Here is a 19,571-nt window from a genome sequence, read left to right on the forward strand (position 1 = left end):
GACATACTTCCCTCAGCTTTTTTGCACATTTTGTACCTCTCTTGAAACCTCACATGTAAAGTGTGCACTGTACAATGGATCAAAGTCTTCCATGTGTTCATTATGTATTCAACCTTAGGTTCATGAAATAATTTTTCTGAGGTTTTGATTGACTAATACTAAGAAACCATTCTATCAAACTGTTTAAAAGTAACTCGGCATAGCTCATAGAATATTTGTGAACCTCTGAGATTTCCAAATACATTAGATGGGAGTCAGGTGTTATTTTTTTTTTTCAATCACAAGAAGTATATAGCTCAATGATCATCCAAGTATAAGAAACTATGATGACTACCTGGAGAAAGTATTTTCTCCACTTTTTGTCAAAGCAACAACAAAAACACACACACAAAATCAAACAAACAAACAAAAGCCTGAAACGTGCTTAAAGACATTTTTACCAAAGGATCACATAACGTTCGGGATTGGAAGGGACCTTGAAAGATCATCTAGCCCAATCCCCCAATATAAGCACACTATTCCTTTTCACTAATGAGATTCTCACTATTAGGTAATAATCCACATTTTAGATGGTTTTCTGATCATTTTAAGAGCAAGCCCGATCCAGTAAAAACAGGAATTTTTACTTCTTCCTCAGTCTCAGTATACCCTTGATGAAGTTCTTAGACTAAGTTCCAGTGGTGAAATTGGCATAAACAGTGCTAATAACTTCATTGCTAAACTGAAGCCGAAACTTCTCATTTGCATAGCATAAGCCCCAAATGGTCTTTAGTATTCTGTTGCGTCAAAAATAAACCATCTATTGTAGCTTCATCTGGCCACACAGTTGTATCGCCTCTTGTATTAATACATCCTCTATGATCATTACACTCACAACTTGTCATATTTTTTTTTCAGATGTGTTACGTAATTGACATACTTTTGCAGTAGAAGCTTGTAACTGCAGGTCAGCACAGTTTGTGTTAGAAAGAAGTCCTAAGGGTAGAAGAATCAGTTCTCCAAAGAATCTTTTTGTATGAAAAATAATTGCTATCTTAATAGAAATATAAATGTGGCGTTTTAAATTTATTTGTAGGCACCCAGACAAAGCTACTGTGTAATATATTCCGCTAAATTAGAAATACATGTTTTAAAGTTTAATTTGTGTTGGTCACATAGCAGAAAAAAAAACTTGTTAGACCTGGGAAAAACAGTAACCCATCACAGAAATTCTATTTTGAAAAAAGAGCATTTTTTCAGAATAGAATAGAATAGTAGCACAGACTGTGCTACTGCATTGCCTCCTTTGCTTCTCTGGTTTTAATATTGATCATGCATTGACAGTAAACTACAAAATAACTGTCTCATCAGGTATATTCAAAACGATTATTTTAAGTGTGTTTTTTTTTGTAATCTTATTATAATTCAGTAATAAACATACTAATATAATTCTTCATTAGAATAAACTTGCTTATTTAAACTTCTATTTTTTAAAAAGTTTAAGTTCATAATGCATCAAAAATGCATTTGTGTGAAGTTGTAATGCTGAATATTTATCATATGTATTTATTTAACTGGAAGCAATGGGTTCCTATTGAGGAAAACAGCATATCCCATTGAGAATTCCTAGCGTTGGTCTGGAAGGAGTCCTAAATCAATGTGCAACAGTCTGAAAGCTAGTATAGACATGAAGTCTGCTCCAGAATGTATAAAAGAGCACCTTCAGCTAAAGACCAGATGATAAGAGACAGGAGACAAAAAGAGGTATGAAGGCTATGAACTATCACAGCTGTCACTTTTTCACAATTTTTGGCAAAAACTCAAAAATTTGTTGGTCGTTAACACCCAATAATTAAAGCTTTCGTATTCATTACACAAGGAAAAAAACACTCATTCATGCCTTGAACCATGCTGAAATGAAGAGACTTGTCACTGATTTTAGCAGACAGTCCATCAGGCCCATTGTTAATCCAAAAAAAAAAAAAAAAAGAGGGAGACACTAGACAGCTGAATTTGGAGCCTGTAGTACCAGGTTCTTCTATGTGTTTGATTATTTCCACTAATTAACCATTCCATTGTCTATACTGTTATTAATGACTCTACCTATTCTCTTTCTTCTGCGTGCTTACAGACAATTCTATAAATTTCTCAAATTAAAACAGACATACGTAATGAGTAAAGTAACTTTATATTCTGCTAAAAAAAGTTAAAAGATTAACTCACACCATCAAAGCTGCTTGTCTACAATATCATAAAACTGACAGATATTATATAAAATGGTAACTTTGGTTAAGGAGTGACACACATCAGCTTACAAGCAAACAACGTTAACAATTTCTAGAAATATTTTGCTAGAAGTGCCAGCCAAGCTCTTTGCAACCATGTCAGTTATCCTACTTCCTGGCTGACAAGGCCATACAAGGTGATGGACCAAGCACGAAGGAAGGAAAAAATGGGAAGGTGCATGCATGAAGTAACATAGAACATCTTTTCTGAAATTGAAATACTTTTTATTTTTTAGTAATGTCCATTTTTACTTATATATAGCTTTACTCACTCCATTATTATTTGACCAAGAGTGACATCTGCAATTAATTTACTTTCTGTATGGCAAATATTGTCTTACTAATACATACTGCCAAACCACAAAGGAAAGCCAGTTCTTTTCCCCTTCATATTGAATACACAACTCTCAGAGGCATTATCATATTCCAAAGCACTAAAGAAGGAACCCTCACCCCTGATTTTTCAGCATTGATTAGCTTTGCTTGTTCTTGTCTGAAACCTCAACAAAACAAATTCAAACGAACATCTAATTAATATTAATATTTGGACTGGGGTATTGTTTCAAAGGCAAATTTTTGAAGAATATGTACATACCCAAGTGACGTAGGAGTTACAAAGACAAGAATGCCTTACAAACAACAGAAATCTCTTAAACCTGACACCTCTTACATCACTGGTGAAAGAACACTACACTGAAAGAACAGGAAGCGAAGATGTATTTGAAGGAGTCATTCCCTTTCTCTTTATTTTAGACATAAACAAGTACTGGCCCATGGCCATGTTTTATATAACTGTCTGCAGCTACGTACAAAATTCAATATTCTTTCTTTAAATCTTCTACTGTACGAAATGGTTTCATTGCAACTTTCCTGTTCCCCAAGGAAAGAGACAAAGCATTAAATTTGCTCTCCAAATAGACAAGTCTAATAAACAATACCACATAATATTTTACAGGTCTCTGTGTAAAGGAACCTTTTCCAACACAGTACTTCAAATTCACCTGTAGAATATTTTTAGACCATGTTTTAGACCACAAATAAACCTCTACTTACTTTTTGTCAATTTGGCTGTTACATAAATACTTTTAAATCAAAATATAATATAGCTGATAATTAGTTATGCCCACTTTAAAGATATAAAGGTATATTCAATACACTGATCTTTGCTATAGATGATGGGTCTGCCAGAGTTTAGTGTTCTGCATCATACTGTACATTAAGAAAAGTGAAGCACAAGCTCAGTGAAAGATTAGACTTCACTAGAGACTAAAGAAATATTCAATATCAGCTCAGTTACCCTTACCTTATATTCATTCTTGTCCTGCAGGTCTGAAGTAAATAGCCTTAACTTCCTGTCAGAAGCTGCTGTACAAAACCTACACTCAACAGAAAAAGAAAAGCCCTTCTGTCAGGTAGCACTGCAATTTATTTTTTTTTAAATGTTAAAAAATAAAAATAAACAGATAAAATAACAAACCAAACCAGATCAATCAAGAGTTTCACCCCATTTTAAATCTGCAAAATGACATGCAAAAGGAAATTTAGATTTTCAATCAAACGTATATTCTAATTTTTCTGCTTTGGCATCAAGCATTCAGAGTTATAATTGGAACTTGCCTATAAAATATGGTGTATCAAGTGCCACGAATACTTTTTAATGGAAAGTAATACAAAACATTTGACAAAGCTAAATCTGAATCAACTGTGAATTACCTGAAATCTCTCTTATAACTGCCACAGAATTTACCTTGGAGGAAGTGGCTGGTAGAAAAAACAGAACCCTCATCATCAGTGTTTTAAATTACCTAGGGATTAATTTATTAACCAGTCTCCAACTTATTTTAAACAAAAGACTGTAAAAATATGCAGCAGTAAGCAACCAGTATAGTTTTGAAGAGGCTTACAAGCAATTGAGAACATCTGAATTCCTGTTAAGTGCATATTTAATAATTGACCATTTTTCTAGACTTACAGCTTGACAGGTCTCACAAATAGCATCCAACTTACTCCTAAACATAGCCCATACTATGGAGAACATCACATGTAATTTTACAAAGCAGGCCATGATACTAGTATCATTCTTACAATGATACATACACATTATACAGATACGTACAACAAAAAGACTAACTAGATTACAGGTCAATTAAAATTAAAAAATCTAGTGTCTACTGTGAATCTACTGTGGGGAGGAAAGAGTAAGGGGCTCAGGAAGCAGAACAAAATATATAAGGATGACTAAGAAACTGTTGTTCCAATGGTGTTCACAGACTTCCAACAGCAATTTCTTCAGTTAGATTTCAGCTGTAAGCATTAAAGTTAGTTCAATACTAAGGACTTAGAGAAAACAGATATGAGAAAACAGATATGAGACAAGGACTCATTATAGTAATTTATTCGAAATACCTTATCTGGGGAGGTAAAGCATCAAGTCTAGTTTCTGGACTCCTTGCTATGGCATCAACTCTGATTCCATGACAAAATGTTCGTAGTGTCTTATATTGCATGCCTTCCACTTCTGCATCCTCTTCCTACAGAAATACTGTAGTTAGCTAATTCAGAATAACAGGTTGATGACTTCTAACAAGTCAGATTGATATGGAGTTGAAAGTTAGATGTGTCTGCTGCGATAAAGAAAGTATTTACTTGAAATATGTAAGTAAGTAAAAATCCATGAAATGATTGCAGTTTCAAACCAAAGTCAACATAGCACAAAACCAAACCTACATTGCACAAAAAGAAGATTTGCCAGAGGAACATGCTGAGCCCATTCTTTGGGCTCAATATCAGCATAGATACAACCAGAACCACTGACAACAGCATGATAAGCACACGCTGCAATGCGAAATAATGGGAACAAAAGCAAGGAGGCCATGTAGGCTATCTTCTCTCCCAGTTGGTTTTACTTTATGGAAAAATGCTAGAACAACCTGGTTGTTCTGGAAGAACAGCAGCAGGTAAAAAGGTACCCTTCATCATTTAACATGACCAAAATCACTACCTTGGCTATTCTTCCCAATGGTGAGGGAACTGGATGCTGACAAAGATGAAACAATTGCTGGGACTGTGGACTTAATGAATCAACTGATCTCCAAAAAGTTCTCAAAACATCCTGCGTAATACCTCAAAATGTATGAAGGCTATTTTGATGAAATGTTCTCTATGGCACAATTCTGCTTTAAGGAAAAAAATCTCTCTGTATACACTCTGCATAATGTAGAAGCTAGGAAGGACCTAGGTGATTTTCAGAAAATTTCCAACAGTAAGACTTTGGGGAATAATAAAGACCAGTTATACTGTTTTCTATATTAGATAGTAAAGTATAAAAATAGTACCATGTAACGGAGAAGTGAGCTCAAGAAAAAAAAAAAAAGTAAAAATAGATTCCAAAGATGAGAGTGTTCTACTATCAATTTTCAAGCATCCAGGGAAAAAAAAAAAAAAAAAAAAAAAAAGTGCCTCAATAATAAAAAAAAAAAAGTATTACATATAAATATACACAGTATGCTATCTTACTTTTTAAAAATTTTCACGATATGGTGACTGGAAATAATGTCAAGGTAAAAAACCACATTTTACTGTTTCTAACAGTCTGTCAGAGAGATGTAAAAAAAATAACCTAGAAAGCAGATGTATATTAAGTTATTATTTGCCACTGTCCTTCCTTGAAAGAAATGTCTCTAAACTTACTTTGGAAATTTTAATTATTCATTTCTATTCCGGGTATTTGAAATCTTTGCTGCTTTGATAGCCACCTGAAAGCCTTAAAAAAATAAAACACCATACAGCAAATGTTAAGTTACATATTTCCAAAGCTACTTGCTTAAGTTCCCAGGTAGTAGTCACAAACATTTGCAAGAAATACTGAACTGGGATTACTCTTCCAGTAGAGCACTCCTGTTTTCATTGCAGCCTACTCAAAAATAACTTTACACCAGCAGGATGCTAATACCAATATGTATTTATATATACATTTTTTTCTCTTTAAGACCAAATATCCCAAAGTCATAATGTAATAAAGGAGTAAAACACTTCCTGGAAAAATGGGGAAGGAAAGAAGCAGGAAAGTGACTTTGTCAGAAGACATGCTGTCAGTTTCATGAAGCAACTAATAAAAGCAATAAACAAAAACTAACCTGAAATCTACATGTCCCTACAACTACATAGTTATTGCCACCATATGCAGTGAGGGAACATGCATCTCCACTATCAAATGGATTGAATTTTATCACATGCACATAATCTTCACAGTCCACCATGTAAGCAGCATTTCTAGTAGAATCTTGCTTCATTTTCAGGGGACTATGTCAAAGTATCATGGAAGTGATGTCTTCTTCAGGATGAAGGTCAGTGTTCCTATCTGGAAAGTATTAAAAAGCATGCATTATGTATTTGCATAAAGAAAAAAAAGTATTTGTGGCGCAACAAATCAAGATTTCTTGTAACACCATATTTATGGACACAAAAGGTCAACTTAAGCTCATTATATCCAGATTTAACGCGTAATTCCAACAATCAAGAGATTAACTAACCTAACTGACCTAATTCACTAACAGACATTCAAAACTTTTTCTACAGACATCAGTAACAACTGCAGATTTTGTGCTACTGATGGCAACCTATCAAGACATGGGATTAAGTAACTCTACGTACCAGAAAAGTCACATACATAATTTTAAAAATTTCAAGCAAATGACAACAAAATATGTATTATTACCTTCAAATTCTCTTCCCTGGTGTACCTTTTTAAAGGACAATAGGTATCTAACTAAAAGCAGAATTAAAACCACCAAACTCTAAGTGCAAACACTATTCTGCAGAATACTTGTTTCATGACATAAGCCAACCCAACTGCAGACAGTGCCTCTATGTCTCTGTACTTGCACAGAAAAAGTTAATTTTCAACTGGATCAAAAGTATACCTAAACATTAATGCTTTACTCTATTCACTTTTCAAGAAAATCTGATGCCTGTGCTTGCACACAGGAGGCTGAGGTACACAACTGATAAGGGGATCATCCCAGATTTGATATCAGTGTACACCTTTTGAGAAATGACCATTTTCTCCATGTGCAGCATGGAAAGATAGCTTTAAACTTCAGACCCTTGTCATATTTTGTTGCGCTAATGACCTGAAGGGCTCAGCACCGAGGCTGAACATCATGCCTGGGAGCCACCACAGTTTGATGGGGATATCACCGGGATTCAAAGAGGCTCTCCACATTTGTAGTGTGTATTTATTAACCAACACAACAAACCACCACGTTGACAGAAGTACGTTAGCCACATAACTCGCATCGCCACGCTCCTAAGGCCAAACACAACTCCTTGCCACCTCGAAGGCTCCCCACCACGGCAGACCCCATGCCTTGGGGCAGCACCAGGGGGACAACCTGGCCATGTGGCCTTCCCGCTCCCTCCTTTTCCCTTGGGGGCCCAGCGGCTGCCCCAAAGGAGCCCACCCCACACCATGCGGCCCCACAATGCTACCAGCAAGGGCCCGGGCCCAACCCCTGGCGCAGCCCCGCTCGGGTCCGGGGGAAAGGACCGAGCCCTCTGCGGCTCCCCCGGGCCCTCCCCATGCACCTCTCCGGCCCCGCACGGCCGCGGTTCCCAGCAGCACCTTCCAGTCCCGGGCCACCTCCTGTTCGTCCGGGGCAGCGGCCCTGCACTCCCTAATTGGGTGGCAGCAGAGGATTTAAATTAAAACCGGCGGAAAGGGCCGCCAGCCGCCTCGCACCGGAGCCCTGCCGGCAGCCCCGGCCTCCTGAGGGCCGGAGGTCATTGAGTGGGGGCAGCCTCAGCCCGCTGGGGCCTCGCTGCGTGCCCGGGGAGCCGGGCGGTGGAGAAGCGGGGGGACCCTCAGAGCTCGGGGTGGGTCCCGGGTGGTGTCCTGGTTTCAGTTAGAACAGAATTAATTTTCTTCCTAGTAGCTGGTGGAATGCTGTGTTTTGGCTTAGGATGAGAAGAGTGCTGATAACACCCCGATGCTTTAATTGTTGCAGAGCAGTGCTTATACTAAGCCAAGGACATCTCAGCCTTTTGCTCTGCCCTGCCAACGGGCAGGCTGGGGGTGCAGTAAGAGCTGGGAGGGGACAGACCCGGGACAGGTGACCCAAACTAGCCAAAGGGGTATTCCATACCATCTGACGTCATGCTAAACAATATATAGGGGTGGCTAGCCGGGGGGACGGGGCCGGACTGCTCGGGGTTAGGCTGGGCATCGGTCAGCGAGTGGTGAGCAATTGCATTGTGCATCACTTGTTTGTACATATTATTATTATTTCCCTATTATCACCATATTATTATTATTGTTATTATTGTTATTATTATTTTGTTATTATTATTTTCCTGTCTTATTAAACTGTCTTTATCTCAACTCACGGGCTTCACTTTCTATTTCTCTCCCCCGTCCCGGAGAGGGAGGGGGGAGGGTGAGCGAACGGCTGCGTGGTGTTTAGCTGCCGGCCGGGTTAAACCACGACAGCCATTTTGGCGCCCAACGTGGGGCCCGAAAGGTTGAGATAACGGCAGATCTGACCAGAGTGTGTTAAGCTAAAATTGGTGTAAGGATTAGACCTGCTTAATAGTCACCTGTCATGATGCTGATTGCTTTAATCTCATGTCTGCTGCGCCTGTTTTCCAAATTGAGTATTATAGTACATTATTTTCCGTATTTGCTCTCTGTCATGTTGTTTATCCTCTCCGGGCCCTGGTTTCAGATCATTATGGTACTGTGTGTTGTAGCAATGGCTTATGAGACGATGAAATATGTGGTCATGACTCTAACTTGTTACTTGTATTCAGTAACATCGTCGACTCTGTACTTTGGAAACTGTATCTTGGAAACTATTAGCAATTATACCTATTGTTTTTTTCCATTAGGGAGTCAATCTGTGGAGGGGAAAGGGGAGGATATTTTTCCTTACTTGCTTACTCTCCCTTTCTCCTTCACCACCCCTGTATCCTCCTGGATCACTCTGCCTTCCTCCTTCACCACCCTCTTATCCCCTGAGCTTGTCACAATAGCTCTCCAAGATATTGAATACTATTGGGATACTCGGAATACCATAGTCTTGTTTTTCTGCCTCATGAATGCACTTCAGGTTCTGCTTAAAGTTAAACAACTACTTGGGAAGCTCATCCGGAGATCTGCCCGGAGGCAGGATAGTTGTGGGTGGCAGGGAGTATGGGTGGATATGGGCAGGCATCTAGAGCAGTTGGCACCCCCAGTGTGTTGGAAATTCACCCCTGAGCAATGGCAAAATCCTCAAAAACTGGCAGAATGCTTGAAAAAAAGGTGTCATGATGCTGGTAGTTCCAAAGTAACACAAATCATTGTAACGTGCTGGGGCCTGGCTCATGCCTATCGAGCTGCCATGGATACTGCTATCAACTTAGTGACAGACCCTGCGGCCACTCCAAGCCCTGTGACAGATCCAACGGCCACTGTGACCCCTACGGTGGATTCTGCAGCCGCTCCAGCCCCAGCTCCTGCAGCCACTCCAGATCCGGTTCCTGCAGCCGCTTCAGATCCGGTTCCTGCAGCCGCTCCAGTCCCAGCTCCTGCAGCCGCTCCAGTTCCAGCTCCTGCAGCCGCTCCAGTTCCAGCTCCTGCAGCCGCTCCAGTCCCAGCTCCTGCAGCCGCTCCAGTCCCAGCTCCTGCAGCCGCTCCAGTTCCAGATCCTGCAGCCGCTCCAGTTCCAGCTCCGGCCGCTACTCCAGTCCCAGTTCCTGCAACTGCTCCAGTCCCAGCTCCTGAAGCCGCTCCAGCTCCAGCTCCTACTGCTGCTCCAGTCCCAGCTCCTGCAACTGCTCCAGCTCCAGCTCCTGTGGCCGTGTCAGAGAAACGAGCTGTAGCAGTGCAAGTTGACCCTGCAGAGGGTATTCCAATCCCTGTAACGGGGTCAGAGAAATGAGCTGTAGCAGTGCAAGTTGACCCTGCAGAGGGTATTATAACCTCTGTGGCAGACCCTGTAACAAAGTTAGAGAAACGAGCAGTAGCAGTGCAAGCTGCCCCTGCAGAGGGTATTAAAACCTCTGTGGCAGACCCTGTAACAAAGTTAGAGAAACGAGCAGTAGCAGTGCAAGCTGCCCCTGCAGAGGGTATTCCAACCCCTGTAGCAGACCCTGTAACAAAGTCAGAGAAACGAGCAGTAGCAGTGCAAGCTGCCCCTGTAGAGAAGGTGAAAAAATGGTATAGAGATTCAGGTCGTTTAGAACGCAGAGAGTCTTCTGCCAATCCAGGTAAGGCTTCTGCCAAAACTAGGTATAGAGATGACGAAGATGACGACGACGCTGGGCCATCAAGGATTCAGGAGGAGGAAGATGAGGATGCCGAAAAAGCAACAGTAACTACCCGAAGCCTAAACGAGCGCGAGCTACGAGATGTGCGAAAAGATTTTGGTCGCTGTATAGGTGAGCAGCTTGTCACCTGGCTGCTCCGGTGCTGGGACTCTGGAGCCAATTGTGTGGAATTAGACGGCAGGGAAGCCAAGCGGCTGGGATCCCTAGCTCGAGACGCCGGCATTGACAAAGCAATTGCAGATGGAGCACAACCCACCAGCCTCTGGAGGCGTCTCCTCTCAGCTGTGAGGGAAAGGTATCCCTTCAAGGAAGAACTTTTATGTCTACCAGGCAAGTGGACCACTATGGAGGAGGGAATCCAGTACCTGAGGGAATTAGCCGTACGGGAAGTGATTTATGAGGATCCAGACCTCAGACAAACATCCAAAGACCCAGATGAAGTCAAGTGTACACGACCCATGTGGCGGAAGTTTGTACGGAGTGCACCATCATCATATGCCAGCTCATTGGCAATAATGGCCTGGAAAGAGGATGAGGAACCCACAGTGGATGAAGCGGCTAAACAACTCCGGCAGTATGAAGAAAGTCTCTCCTCTTCCTTACAGGCCTGCGTCTCAGCTGTGGAGAAACTTTCTGAAAAGGTTCACCAACTTGAAGAGAATCTATTGTCCTCCCCACCTGAACCAACCAGTGTCCACCGACCAAAAGAGAACACTGTGGAGAAACTTTCTGAAAAGTTTCACCAACTTGAAGAGAGATTATTCTCCTCCGCACCTGTACAAAGCAGGGTCTCAGCTGTCAGGGGTAGGCGTTCATCCACACAAGGAAGACGATATGGTGGGTACTCACCCCGTGCCACCCTGTGGTTTTACTTACGAGACCATGGAGAGGACATGAGAAAATGGGATGGAAAATCTACCGCGACCCTAGAGGCACGGGTACGTGAGTTGCAAAAGAAAACAATCAGGAAAAAGGGATTCTCCGAAAAGTTTGCTGCTCCAACTTCCAGCAGACAATCCTTCAAACACAGAAACGAAGAAGATTCTGACCAGGATTAGGGGGGCCCTGCCTCCAGCCAGGGGGAGGAAAGGGACAATCGAGTTTATTGGACTGTGTGGATTCGATGGCCTGGCACATCACACGCACAGAAGTATAAGGCTTTAGTAGACACCGGTGCACAATGTACTATAATGCCATCGAGCTATAAAGGACCAGAGCCCATCTATATTTGTGGAGTGACAGGAGGATCTCAGCAGTTGACTGTATTGGAGGCTGAAGTGAGTCTGACTGGGAATGAGTGGGAAAAGCACCGCATTGTGACTGGCCCGGATGCTCCATGTATCCTTGGCATAGACTATCTTAGAAGAGGATATTGCAAGGACCCAAAAGGGTTCCGGTGGGCTTTTGGTATAGCTGCCTTAGAGACAGAGGGCATTAAACAATTATCTACCTTGCCTGGTCTCTCAGAGGACCCCTCTGTTGTGGGGTTGCTGAGGGTCGAAGAACAGCAAGTGCCAATCGCTACCACAACTGTGCACCGGCGGCAATATCGCACTAACCGAGACTCCCTGATCCCCATCCATAAGCTAATTCGTCAATTGGAGAGCCAAGGAGTGATCAGCAAGACCCATTCACCTTTCAATAGTCCCATATGGCCAGTGCGAAAGTCTAATGGCGAGTGGAGACTAACAGTGGACTATCGCGGCCTGAACGAAGTCACGCCACCACTGAGTGCTGCAGTGCCGGACATGCTGGAACTTCAGTATGAACTTGAATCGAAGGCAGCCAAGTGGTACGCCACAATTGATATCGCTAATGCATTTTTCTCCATCCCTCTAGCAGCAGAGTGCAGGCCACAATTTGCCTTCACTTGGAGGGGAGTCCAATATACGTGGAATAGGCTGCCCCAGGGGTGGAAACACAGCCCTACCATTTGCCATGGGCTGATCCAGTCTGCGCTAGAGCAGGGGGAAGCTCCTGAACACCTGCAGTACATCGATGACATTATTGTGTGGGGTGACACAGCAGAGGAAGTTTTCGAGAAAGGGAAGAAAATAGTCCAAATCCTTCTGAAAGCCGGTTTTGCCATAAAACAGAATAAAGTCAAAGGACCTGCACGAGAGATCCAGTTTTTAGGAATAAAATGGCAAGATGGACGTCGTCAAATCCCAATGGATGTGATCAACAAAATAACAGCTATGTCTCCACCAACTAACAAAAAAGAAACACAGACTTTCCTAGGTGTTGTGGGGTTTTGGAGAATGCACATCCCAAATTACAGTCTGATTGTAAACCCGCTCTACCAAGTAACCCGTAAGAAGAATGAGTTTGAATGGGGCCCTGAACAACGACAAGCCTTTGAACAAATCAAGCAGGAAATAGTCCATGCAGTAGCTCTTGGGCCAGTTCGAACAGGACCAGATGTAAAGAATGTGCTCTACACTGCAGCCGGGGAGAACGGCCCCACCTGGAGCCTCTGGCAGAAAGAACCTGGGGAAACTCGAGGTCGGCCCCTGGGGTTTTGGAGTCGGGGATACAGAGGATCCGAGGCCCGCTATACTCCAACTGAAAAGGAGATATTGGCAGCATATGAAGGAGTTCGATCTGCTTCGGAGGTGGTCGGTACTGAAGCGCAGCTCCTCCTAGCACCCCGATTGCCGGTACTAGGCTGGATGTTCAAGGGAAGGGTCCCCTCTACGCATCATGCAACTGATGCTACATGGAGCAAGTGGGTTGCACTGATTACTCAGCGGGCTCGAATAGGAAACCCCAGTCGCCCAGGAATATTGGAAGTGATCATGGACTGGCCAGAAGGCAAATACTTTGGGATATCATCAGAGGAGGAGGTGGGTCGTGCTGAAGAAGCCCCACTGTACAACCAATTGCCAGAGAATGAAAAGAAATATGCCCTGTTCACTGATGGGTCCTGTCGTATTGTGGGGAAGCATCGGAGATGGAAGGCTGCTGTATGGAGTCCTACGCGACGAGTTGCAGAAGCTGCTGAGGGAGAAGGTGAATCGAGTCAGTTTGCAGAAGTGAAAGCCATTCAGCTGGCTTTAGACATTGCTGAACGAGAAAAATGGCCAGTTCTCTATCTCTACACCGACTCATGGATGGTAGCAAATGCCCTGTGGGGATGGTTACAGCAATGGAAGCAAAACAACTGGCAGCGTAGGGGCAAACCCATCTGGGCTGCTGCATTGTGGCAAGATATTGCTGCTCGGGTAGAGAACCTGGCTGTGAAAGTACGCCACGTAGATGCTCATGTGCCCAAGAATCGGGCTACTGAAGAACATCAAAACAACCAGCAGGTGGATCAGGCTGCTAAGATTGAAGTAGCTCAGGTGGACCTGGATTGGCAGTATAAAGGTGAATTATTTATAGCCCGATGGGCCCATGACACCTCAGGCCATCAAGGTAGAGATGCAACATACAGATGGGCTCGTGATCGAGGGGTGGACCTGACCATGGACGCTATAGCACAGGTTATTCATGACTGTGAAACATGTGCTGCAATCAAGCAAGCCAAACGGTCAAAGCCTCTTTGGTATGGAGGACGGTGGCTGAAATATAAATATGGAGAGGCCTGGCAGATTGATTACATCACACTCCCTCAAACTCGCAATGGCAAGCGCCACGTACTTACAATGGTGGAAGCAACCACCGGATGGCTGGAAACATATCCTGTGCCTCATGCCACCGCCCGGAACACCATCCTGGGCCTTGAAAAGCAAGTCCTATGGCGACATGGCACCCCAGAAAGAATAGAATCAGACAATGGGACTCACTTCCGAAACAACCTTATAGACACTTGGGCCAAAGAACATGGTATTGAATGGGTGTATCACATCCCCTATCATGCACCAGCCTCCGGGAAAGTTGAACGATACAATGGCCTGTTAAAGACTACCTTGAAAGCAATGGGCGCTGGGACGTTCAAAAACTGGGATACGCATTTGGCAAAGGCCACCTGGTTAGTCAATACTAGGGGATCTACCAACTGAGCAGGACCTGCCCAATCAAACCTGTTACGTACTGTAGATGGGGATAAAGTTCCTGTAGTGCATGTAAAAAATATGCTAGGTAAAACAGTCTGGGCTACTCCTGCCTCAGGAAAAGGCAAACCTATTCGTGGGATTGTTTTCGCTCAGGGACCTGGATACACTTGGTGGGTGATGCAAAAGAACGGAGAGGTCCGGTATGTACCTCAAGGAGATTTAATACTGGGTGAGAATAGCCCATGAACTGAATTGTACCATGTTAATTAGTATATTATATTGTATGTTATCACTACCATGATTACTATAGGTGACTAATTAGAATGTATGGAAAAGAGTGTAACCTGAGCATGACATAAATGGTATGGAATAAGGGGTGGATAGATGTCCTGGTTTCAGTTAGAACAGAATTAATTTTCTTCCTAGTAGCTGGTGGAATGCTGTGTTTTAGCTTAGGATGAGAAGAGTGCTGATAACACCCCGATGCTTTAATTGTTGCAGAGCAGTGCTTATACTAAGCCAAGGACATCTCAGCCTTTTGCTCTGTCCTGCCAACGGGCAGGCTGGGGGTGCAGTAAGAGCTGGGAGGGGACAGACCCAGGACAGGTGACCCAAACTAGCCAAAGGGGTATTCCATACCATCTGACGTCATGCTAAACAATATATAGGGGTGGCTAGCTGGGGGGAGGGGGCCGGACTGCTCGGGGTTAGGCTGGGCATCGGTCAGCGGGTGGTGAGCAATTGCATTGTGCATCACTTGTTTGTACATACTATTACTTTCGTATTATCACCATTGTATCATTATTATTATTATTGTTATTATTATTTTTGTTATTATTATTTTCCTGTCTTATTAAACTGTCTTTATCTCAACTCACGGGCTTCACTCTCCATTTCTCTCCCCCGTCCCAGAGAGGGAGGGGGGAGGGTGAGCGAACGGCTGCGTGGTGTTTAGCTGCCGGCCGGGTTAAACCACGACAGTGGCGATGCCGGCTCGTAATGCCAGGTATAGGGTCCAGGGCTTGTCCTGCGGGCTTTTTGGGGTTGTTAGGGTGGGTGCTGGCTCCCAGTGACTTGTATTGTTCCTCAGAAGCATCTCCCGCTGAGGAGAGTGAGGGGGTAGCAACCCCTTATCAAGAGTTTGTTATGCCTGCCCTAGGCTTATTTGTACCTATCCAACAGTTTTGTTTGCTATGGCTCCTGGTTTTTGTTCATGTCAAAGTAAAATGGGATAAAATAAAGCAACTTAACTCCCTTGGAGGGGGCCTGCAAGAAAGATAAGGAGGGACTGATCATCAAGGAGTGTAATGATAAGACAAGGGCGAATACGTTAAAAGTTAAATAACTTATAACTTTCATAACTTAAATGAAACTTGTGGCTTTATATTAGATATTGGGAAGAAATTGTTTGCTTAGACAATGGTGAGGTGCTGGCACAGGTTGCCCAGAGAAGCTGTGGATGCCCTATCCCTGGAGATGTTCAAGGCCAGGCTGCATGGGGCCCTGGGCAACCTGATATGGTGGGAGGTGTCCCTGCCCATGGCTTTCCATGGTTGGAAACTGATGGTCTTTAAGGGCCCTTCCAACCCAAACCATACTGTGATTTGAACTCTTCCCCTGCAAACATCTTGGTAAGTAAGTTGTTGCTTTGTGTTGCTTGTTGCAAGATGTCTCTTTGTTTTCCCCACCCCTCTCCTGTTCCTGATCATACCACTTACCAATAAATAAATAAGTGCAGTGACCTACACGTTAACAAGATGAAATAAGGGGATGTCGCGTTAAGGGGTGTAGCTGATTAACCGTTACGGGCCCGGTCAGATTCAGGGTACTGAACCAGTCGGACATTCACCAAAAACACATTAATCGTCTGGGGGTCCAGACATTCACCATCAACGCATTAACGGTCTGGGGGTCCGTTCAGACATTCACCAAAAATGCATTAACCGCCTGGGGGTCTGGTTAGATTCAGAACACTGAACTATCACGGATAACCACCCTCACCCTCGTTGCACTTAATGAGAGTTATCACAATGCAATCAAGTATGGTTTATTACAGCAACAGATAATCAGGTTCTTTTGGATTGCCAGCGATAGTGACTGCAAAAGCAAGCTAGTATGCTCGTTTCCAAAGGAAATAGGGAGAAAATACTAAAAAGGTGTCTTTAGGCATGAAATGTTGCTACTGGATTTCAAACATGCTAAAATAAGAATCCAAGGAGATTTAATATGCTACATTATCAAGAAGCACAGGAAGTGAAGATGCTTTATAACATGTTTTTTTCTATGCCCATGAAACACAATATTTGCAATGTCTATGATGAAATGAAAGTCCAGAACTCTTTGAACTTCCTTTAGACATTAGGCAGCTGTCATATGCTTGTTGGAAACCATCACACACTTATTTTTTCATTTAACATCAGACTTGTGACAATTGACTGTGTAAGTAATAGAATACACTGCCACAGTGAGCACCTGATCATGAAAGTTAATATCTGGAGTGCAATTTTACTTATATTAGTGCTGCAAAAATATTTTAAATTTAAACTTTTCTCATCTCTGCATGTACTTTGTCTTGCAAGGAATGGCTTTGGTTTACTAGATACTATATTGAAGTTCTACTTTGTTCTGAAACGCCATTTGCCGAGGCGATCGGCTCTGGGGCAGACGCGTTCTGCAGCGGAACGGGGGATCGGGCCAGGCAGGGCTAACTTTCCGGCATCGAGCCGACTTCAGGGAGCCGCCAGGACCCGGCAGCCCTCGTGAGGGAGGCTGACGAGGCGAAGGCGGAGCCTGCAGCGTCAGCGGCGGGCTATTTAAACCGGGCGCCACCACCATTTCACTGCCATTTGCCGAGGCGATCGGCTCTGGGGCAGACGCGTTCTGCAGCGGAGCGGGGGATCGGGCCAGGCAGGGCTAACTTTCTGGCATCGAGCCGACTTCAGGGAGCCGCCAGGACCCGGCAGCCCTCGTGAGGGAGGCTGATGAGGCGAAGGCGGAGCCAGCAGCGCCCCCTCCCCGGCCGTTCAAAAGCAGCCCCAAGGGAGCGCGAGCGACCAGGAGTGCGGCGAACAGGGCGGGCAAACAGGGAGTGGCGGGTCAGAGGGGAGTGGCGCGGCAGTTAGCGCGGCAGTTGCGCGGGCAAACAGGGAGTGGCGCGTCAGAGGGGAGTGGCGCAGCAGTTAGCGCGGCAGTTCGCGCAGGCAGGGCGAGCAGGAAGGGCGGAGAGCAACCCCCTGCCCACAGGAACACCTCTTAACGACAGCCGTTAGCAAGGTGATAATGGTCTCCACCAGGCACGGTGCGCTCTCCAGGAGGTCAGTACACACACAGACCGACTACCCGTTAAAGAATGCAGCAGTTCAGGTCACCGGATGCAGGGAGTGTCAGAGCCTGCTGCTGCCATCGGCGGGAGGCAGAGACGCAGCGTGCGTGAGGTGCGAGCAGGTGGATGAACTGATCCGCATGGTGGCGGAGCTCAAGGAGGAGGTGGAGAGGTTGAGGGCCATCAGGGAGTGTGAGCAGGAGATTGACTTATGGAGTAACTCCCTGCAGGGCCTCAAGGAGAGGGATCGAGGTGAGACACCCCAAATGGGGGTGGACCCCCTGCCCTGTCGCCGTCAGGCAGAGGGAGGGGATCTGGGAGCTGAGGAGGAGTGGAGACAGGTCCCTGCTCGACATCGCAGGCGATGCCCTCCCCTTCCGGCCCCACCTTCCCGGGTGCCCTTACGAAACAGGTTTGAGGCCCTGGAGATTGAGAGACCAGCAACTGAGGTAGAGGTGGAAAGTGTTCACAGGAGGATGCCTAGGGCGAGGAGGTCGACTCCACGCCTCAGGACTGCCTCCACCAAGAAAGACAGAAGAGTTATTATTGTGGGAGACTCTCCTCAGGGGAACAGAGGGCCCTATTTGTCGGCCTGACCCTACCCGTAGGGAAGTCTGCTGCCTCCCTGGGGCCAGGGTCAGGGACGTTGCCAGGAAGCTTCCCAACCTGGTACGCCCCTCTGATTATTATCCTCTTTTGATAGTCCAGGCGGGCAGTGACGACATTGAAGACAGAAGCCTGAAGGCAATCAAAAGAGACTTTAGGGGGCTGGGACGGTTAGTGGACGGAGCGGGAGTGCAGGTAGTGTTTTCGTCCATCCCTACGGTGACAGGGAGGGATACGGAGAGGACAAGGAAAGCCCACCTGTTAAACACGTGGCTCTGGGGCTGGTGCCTACGCAGAAATCTTGGGTTTCTCGACCATGGGGCAGTTTACTCAGCACCTGGTCTGATGGCCGTAGATGGGTCCCTATCCTTTAGGGGAAAAAGGATCCTTGGCCAGGAGCTGGCAGGACTCATTGATAAGGCTTTAAACTAGGTAAGAAGGGGGATGGGGCTGAAGCAAAGATTGTTGGGGCTGTGCCAGGGGGAGCAATGGCAAGGCCGGAGGATAAGGTAAAGGCCCAGCTGAAGTGCATCTACACCAATGCACGCAGCATGGGTAACAAACAGGAGGAGCTGGAAGCCATCGTGCAGCGGGCAGGCTATGTGGTTGCCATCATGGAGACGTGGTGGGACCAGTCTCATGACTGGAGTGCTGCGATGCCTGGCTATAGGCTCTTCAGAAGGGACAGGCAGCACAGAAGGGGTGGCGGTGTGGCTCTCTATATTAGAGAGTCTTTCGATGTTGTAGAACTTGAGGCTAGGAATGACAAGATCGAGTCCCTTTGGGTTAGGATCGGCAGGGACAACAAGGCTAGTGTCCTGGTCGGGGTCTGCTATAGACCGCCGAACCAGGACGAGGAGACGGATGAGGAGTTCTACAGGCAGCTGACAGAAGTTGCGAAATCTTCAGCGCTTGTACTCGTGGGGGACTTCAACTTCCCTGACATATCCTGGAAGCACAACACAGCCCTGAGAAAGCAGTCTAGGAGGTTTCTGGAGAAAGTGGAAGATAGCTTCCTGACGCAGCTGATTAGTGAACCTACCAGGGGTGGTTCCCCGCTAGACCTTCTCTTCA

The 19,571-nt window shown here is 44.9% G+C and overlaps 1 long non-coding RNA gene across 1 annotated transcript; it reads right to left on the reverse strand.

Moving 5' to 3' along the window:
* Nucleotides 1–3,572: 3,572 nt before the first annotated feature.
* Nucleotides 3,573–6,919, reverse strand: LOC140000598 (uncharacterized). Its single transcript, XR_011805651.1, has 3 exons — nt 6,401–6,919; nt 4,671–4,795; nt 3,573–3,640 (listed from the first exon to the last, which is right to left on the reverse strand). It is a non-coding gene; the product is annotated as an uncharacterized lncRNA (long non-coding RNA).
* Between the last annotated feature and the right edge of the window lie 12,652 nt (nt 6,920–19,571).

The sequence above is a fragment of the Anas platyrhynchos genome, chromosome W, assembly GCF_047663525.1.
Source record: "Anas platyrhynchos isolate ZD024472 breed Pekin duck chromosome W, IASCAAS_PekinDuck_T2T, whole genome shotgun sequence".
NCBI classification, from domain to species: Eukaryota; Metazoa; Chordata; class Aves; order Anseriformes; family Anatidae; genus Anas; species Anas platyrhynchos.